We start from the raw sequence: 7,213 nt of genomic DNA, 5'->3' as shown, positions 1-7,213 counted from the left end.
GATGATAGTTCCCAGGATCAGTGGTGGCTCCCCCTTTGTGGAGTGGGATAACTGTTGCTGTGCACCACTCAGTGGACACAAAGCCTGACATGAGGCTATGACTGAACATGGTGCTTAGGTTGGGAGCCAGTTCGTTCTGAAGTTCGTGTAAAACACATCCTGGGATGTTGTCCAGTCCCATGGATGCTGTGTTTTTGGCTTTAGAGTGTGCAGCTTTTACCTGCGTAGTTGTGATTACAGGGACTCTGCATTCTTCCTGTAGACATATGGGCCCTTTAGGGGGTGAGAGGGGGGTAAAGTTAGCACTGAACCTATCTGCCAGGATGTTGGCAATATCAGTTGGTTCTGTAATTTTTTTGCCGTTGTGCTGTAGCTCAGAGCAGATCTGGGTGTTGCCATTGAGATTCTTGACATAGCTATAGAATGCTTTGGGGTTGTCCCTAGAATCAATGGCGATTTTGTTTTCGTAGCTAGCTTTGGAGGATCTTATAAGGGATGTCAAGCTTCTTACCGAGGTTGACCAGGGAGCTCCTCCACTCATGGGATTTTACTCTCTTTTGCAACAGTTTCTTCCCTCTGTTGTAGAGTTTGTTTATGGCGGGGACCACCAGATTGGCTTCCTCTTCTTCCTTTTTTTGGAGGATAGCATCTTGGTTCTGTTTGGGATAGCACAATCCATGCACTTGTGTAAGTGCTTATAGAGTGCATTTGTTTAGGATTCAGCAGTCGTACCTGTATTGTCCATCTGCATGGGTGTCACGAAGGTCACCACTTCTGTTTTAAGAAGCATGAAGTTGGCTTTGGAGAAACTTTTTACCATGGTTTCTTTAATGGAGGGTGGGAGCGGGATGTGGATATCTAGGGTGATTAGCTTATGGTCGGATCTGACCAACAAGGAGTTGACTTCAGGTGTGGAACACCGGTCACTCATGTTAGTAATGACTAGGTCTAGGATATTGTTGCCCCTGGTGAGGGTGTGGATAAGTTGATCCAGGGCATTGGAATTTATGAATTCTAGAAAGCGCTGAGCGAAGGAATTGGTACACGAGTAATTTTCCTAGTTAATGGTACGGTAGTTGAAATCGCCCATTATTAGGGTGTTTGGTTGAACCCTAATATTTTCCAGAATATCGAGAAAAGAGGAGTGGGAATCCTGAGGCATGGTGCGGGATCTGTAATGTGGATTGCAGTTTTGCACAGAGTTAGTTGCACTTGGATAACCTCGGATGCATTATGCTGAGCAACTAGCCTGGAGGTGTGGGTATCCTTAATGAATATGGACACACCTCCGCCTTTGGTGTTCGGTCCAGGTTAGGTGGCCAAAAAGTGTGGTATGAGTTATAGCCATACAGGGGTGCTCTCTGGAGCCTTGAACCAGGTCTCAGTCACTGTACAGATATCAATGTTCTCCATTTTAAGGAGTGCCTCGAGGGAGTGCATTTTGAGATTTAGACTTCTAGCGTTGAGTAGCATTTCCCTCAGTTTTTGCTTGCCTGTTCCTGTTATGGTGGTGAATTTGTCATTTGAACCTTGCCTAATAAAGGCACTGTAGGGGTGGCAAGAGCCTTAGCCAGTATCCGGAATCCCAGGGGTGACCAGTGCAGGCCATCTCTGGCAAAGCTGTCGACCATGTCGTCCAAGGCAGACAGATACTGGATCCCTTTAGAATGACACCAGAAGCTTAGCCAATTGTTGAAGTCAATCATTTTGTCCTTATACTGCGGTATCATGCTGGGCAATGGCAGGATACTACTCAGGGCTAGGGTTATTCCTGCCTGGGCTACAAGATCGGAGTGCTCTTCTATGTCTCTTTTCATGTAGTCCAGGGAGGTACGTTTCAGCTCATTCACACCAACATGGACAATGACAGAGTCATATTTCTACTTGTTGTGGAGTGACCTGATTGTGTGTGTTATGTGGCCGATCCTGGCACCTGACAGGCAGCTGACAGTAACCTTCTCCTTGTTTAGCCTGGTGAGTGGGACATCAGTGTGCCTGACTATAGAGTCACCTATGACTACTGTGTCGGGTATGTTGTTTTGTCTTTTGGGCTGTGGTTGAGTGCCACACTGAGTCTGTGGGCTATGTGTCATTTGGGTTGTGTTGGGGGGAGGAGGTTGCTTGCATTTCTGCTTTGGAGGACACTGCTGCTTTAGCAGATTATTATTGAGAGCCTTCACAAATGTTTTTGTGTTTCTGTGTGTGGATTTTGGTGGTGTAGGTTTAGTGGGACTATGGGATGAGTGTGGTGTGGTGCAAGTGTTTACCTTCTCCTCTTGACTGTCAAGTTCAGTCTTGGTTGGAGAGACCTTTACCTCCAGTTTGGCTAGATAACTGCATGTCTCACAGGTTGTAGTGTTGGGTGGTAGAAGGAGAGGGTTGTCTGTGTACATGAGGCAATTGCTACATTGCCCCAAGATTCCCAGATTCATCAGATAGACTGGAGAGAACGCTGGGAGCTGACCCTTGGACATGCCAGAATAAAAAATATTTTCCTCTAGACAAGTGAGGAAAGTGAGTACAAGAGCTGTTTTTCTCTAAGCAAGTGAGGAAAGTAAGTATCAAAACTGTTTTCCTCTAGGTAATGAGGAAGGTTGAGTGCTGTAGTAATTAGTAGCTTATTTAGTGCCTACAACAAGTTCTGAACAAGTGCTGAGCATGAATAAGCAAATTCAAGTGCTAAAACTATGAATCTGTATCTGAACTAGACTAGTTACAGGAAAGAAACAAGTGCAAATGCGGGCTTTTAAATCAGAAAGTTGAAAGAGATGGAAAAATTGCCCAAACGGCCAATAACTACAACATCTGGGCCAGAAACTACTCCTTATGTGGTAGATAGGTTACCTAGTGCTTACCAGAGATTAGGGATCTCTGAGCAGACTGCCCATTTCCTGGGTTGAAGGAAAATATGACTGCACTTCCTGAGCACTGAGGTTACCGTAGCCAGGCTGTCCCTGCTACCTGGCTGCCATTCTTCAAGCTGTCCACCAAGAACTGCATTGGTTTAGGGATAAAGCCCTAAGACCCAGCAGACCCCAGTTAGATTATCAGCCTAGGCACCTGTTGGAACTGGTGCTTGGATGATGAGGTCTGTTGAACAAAGATGTCCATTAAGGATGGAACCACCCAAGGGGCCTGGAGGCTGTATCTGCACACCATAGGCAGTCTTTTCTGTGGGCTGGAAATGGAGTTAGCAACAATGCATTCTCCTGCATGACAAGGGGAAACTCTTAAAATATGGGGTCATTATGAGGTGACCTGAAAAAAGCCATAACTTTCTTATCATTTTAGTCTTTAACGAGGGAGTTTACACAGAATTCATTATGTTTTAACTTACAAAATCCTTGCAAAGTCTCTTGGGAAAGGCTCTGAGGAATCCATTGAAAAGGAAGGCCTTTTTATGATTTTTTTTTGTGACATTATAGTAAAAGTTGTCTTTCTTACAGTGGTTAGTGCAATGGAGGAAATGCCACTTCTCCAGGCATGCAGTAACCTCAGAGTTACTTAATTTTACTATGGGACAAAAACACCCAAACACACAGAATAAAAAAGAACGCAGTGGTCTTTTTTTTTTTATTTTTTTTAAGAGAAAACTCTTTCCCATTTTTGATCACTCAGTTTACTAAAATTACTTTTGCTATGCTGCAGGACATGCTTATCTGGTCTTGAGTAGGTTAGTTTGCACCCACTGGCATCACTTTAGAGAGAATTACCATGCTTGTTCTTTGAGTACAGCCCAATCAAACAAATGTTTTTGTCAAACTGTTAATTAGACAGATTGGTGATTAAATAATGGAATTTAAATCACGCTAATCCATTTTAATTGGCTCTGGCTGCCAAAGTGAAGTACATGCCACCTGACGGCATATTAATATTAATGTCATAAATACAGCATGAGAAGCTTACACTTTTGTGTTCACAAAATTTTTAAAAGTTAATTTTCTGAACAAGGGGCTCAAAACAAACTTTTAATTTTACATAAAAGAGTGCTCCCATGCACGAGGATGCATGCAAACAAACACTTACTTATGTAAAGATAAAAGTTAGGTTCCTCTCTTTAAACATGCTATTTAAGGTTATTTGTCTGTAGTTTTGCTACTTTGTTTCTTTTTTGTGCGCCAGCTGTGCATACATTAACACACTCATTCACCAAATGTGGCACTGCCTACAAAGCAATGTTCAGCAGCGAAGAGTCCTAGTTACTAGTTTCACCTGCAGTCTCACCAGCTGCAGATGTTCAGTCGGACTGATATACACTGTGAATAATGCCTAGATGCAGCTCTTACTATGGACACAATCTGCTGAAGTGATATCAAAACGGACTTTCTGATTTAAAACCCCTTTTCTCTCAGTTCAGAAGACAGCGTTGCCATCAGTTAGTGTATCATTTTTATTATTATCTCTGTAAGTGCAGTGACATGGCCTACCATAAGTCCACTGCATAGCAACACTAAAAAAATAAAACTTGCTTCAGACTGCAATGAAACACCAGTTAAGTGATTTAATAGCGAGGAGGGGGCTATTACTTCATGTCCTACAGGGGTTTTAGAGGGTTCTACCATAAACTAACATTTTTCGTAGCCCTTTAATATATGTATGTGTGTGTATAATATATATAGTGTGTGTGTGCGCGCGCACACACACAAAAAACACACTGCTTTTAAGCTGTCTTCACTGCCTGACCTTTAGATAACCCCAGCTTTTGTCTGCAGTTTTTTTATGTACAAAGTTTTGTGGTCTGTGTATCTAGTCATCACTTTCTTATAGAAGGAACTTTGAAGGTACAGTAAAAAGACTTAAGTCTGCAGTTTTGTATGTATGGAGTTTTTTGCAATGTCTCTAAAACAGAATTTAACAGGAACTAATATTAAGTACTTAAAAAAACAAACAGCACAATTGATGCATCACCTGCAATGACAGTTGACCTTATTAATCTCCTAGCCATTCATGAATTCATACCACTGTTATCTGGAGCTTATCAAAGCCCCCCCTACTTAATTAGTAAATCAGTACTATACAGACCAACTGAGCACAGAAATTAAGGTAAACTCAAGAAAGCATTTAACATTCGGAAAGCATCATTATGCACACACCTTACCATCAGAAAGGTATACACATCTAGGGGAACTCAACCTTTTTTGTTGGCAAATGCTGCAAGTATGTAGAAGAGGGACTAATTACATAACTAATAATTGTCTATTCCTCTGTACACAAGTTAGGGAATGTGAAGAAAACTGGACAATGCAATCTTCCTCATTCAGTGATGTGATCTTTTGAAGAAGTTGTTTACAAGAAACCACTGGAAGGTAGCTATTGTTAAACAGTAGGCTGGTGCATTGCATTTTTCAGATAACAAATGAATACATAAAGCCACTTCAGCTGCAGTCATATTGTTCAACATTTAGCTTAATGTATACATTCTTACTGTTCTGAATTGACTTAGCAGTGTTGACTTTTGTTGGGTCTAGGTCTAATGCAAATGGAGATCTTCTATTCTAAAGCAAACAAAAAAGAACTCCGTACTCTGTGAAATGCTTAAAGAAGCATGGTAATAACTGGCACATTCTGACACTAAAATTAAAAAAATCCATCAACTTTGCCACAGTAGAATGTCACAATACCAGACAAAATGCTGCAGCTTCATGAGTCACAATGTTGGTAAGTACCACAAATCCTAGAAAATATTCCGCAAAAAGAAAGAAATATAAAGTAATCCTTGAAAAATCCACAAAAAACATTAAATTCTGATTGAATTTTGCTTGTACTTGAACTGTTGATGTGTGCTGTTGCTGCTGGATAATATTTCTTATTACGTTTTCTGCTCTGTTTTTCAGGTTCTGGGGATAGACCAATAATTTGGCCACCTGTAGAAAAGATTTATTTAAGCCTGGTCTAACTTTCTAAATCATTTGAATGAAGGTTGATCCTGCATGTTTCTGAGGTAGACCAAGACAAGAAATGTACATGCTTATCAATTCTTCCTTGATGACCATTAGCCCTCGTTTGGTTCCCTGTTACCCTGGACTGCAATTCTCTACCTCACCCCATGGAGCTCTCTGGTATCTTACATTGCAGTTGACCTGAGGCTTGGGGTTAATAGTCAAGCAGCGATGGGCCTGTTAGCAATGCAGCCATAAACAGATAACTGTGTATGCCATAACCCCACATTTATACTGGGGCTGTCAGGGAAGGGCACAAAACCGGTGCAGAATGCAAGCACTTTTAAACATACTCATTCCAGCTGCAGTATAAACAAGGACTCAGTGTTGCTGGTGACCCCCACAGTGTCATCTACCCCTTGCTGGATGTTAAGAGCAGTAATAAGTCTGACTGTCTCCCTCCATCAGGCTGGATAAGCTGGCATTGGCTGCTCACACTCACCCTCAATGGCCAGATCCTCCAGTATCCAGTTACTAAATAATCACTTGTCATCTGAAGCACTGCTAAAGAGCTTTATTCTCTGTAACATAGGACCTGCATGAAATTAATATATTTACAATAATTATTAAAAATTATGGGAAGAAGGACCTACTAGCAAATCAATTTTAATTTTTTTTTTGAGAAATAAATCAATCAAAAACATATCTCCTGTTCTACCTTTCATGTCCAGTACTCTGGCAAGACAGTTTAATAGCCACAGGTGAACCAGCCTACTGGAATAAAGACATATGGAGTGATAGTCTATATCTGTAATGATACATATGCAATAACTGCTGGACAATACAAAGGATTATTTTTGATTAAGAAATACTGGGATATAAACTCCTTTACTACATCATGCAGACAAGGCATCTGGTGAGTTCAAACCAAGGAAGGGTGCTGCAGGTAGAAACTGAGTGGGGGGTAACTGGAATGGGATGAGGCTACATAATGACTAGGGAATGACTGTTTATCTATGATCAAACATCTGGGGTCAGTCACTTTCATCCACAGTTTACCTCAAAACCCACTCATTCTACTCACTTTATTGGCTATATACACCTAAAATATCGGATTGCAATCAACAAGGCTGGCCTTAGGTGAAGTGGAGCCTTACACCAAGAACTCCATGGGCACCACCCTGTCTCCTGCAAAATCCTTGCCTGCTTCCCCCAAACATGTGTTATCCACACTACCCTGACAAATTACTTCATTTTGTATTTTCATACATTGTCTTACTCTTCAGCGTTTTCCTGCATCTTTTCAACACACCATAACTGGCCAAGACGGAACT

Source organism: Protopterus annectens, chromosome 13.part0 (genome assembly GCF_019279795.1).
Source record: "Protopterus annectens isolate FY-2018-M chromosome 13.part0, PAN1.0, whole genome shotgun sequence".
NCBI classification, from domain to species: Eukaryota; Metazoa; Chordata; order Ceratodontiformes; family Protopteridae; genus Protopterus; species Protopterus annectens.
Note: the sequence above shows the minus strand (reverse complement) of the source record.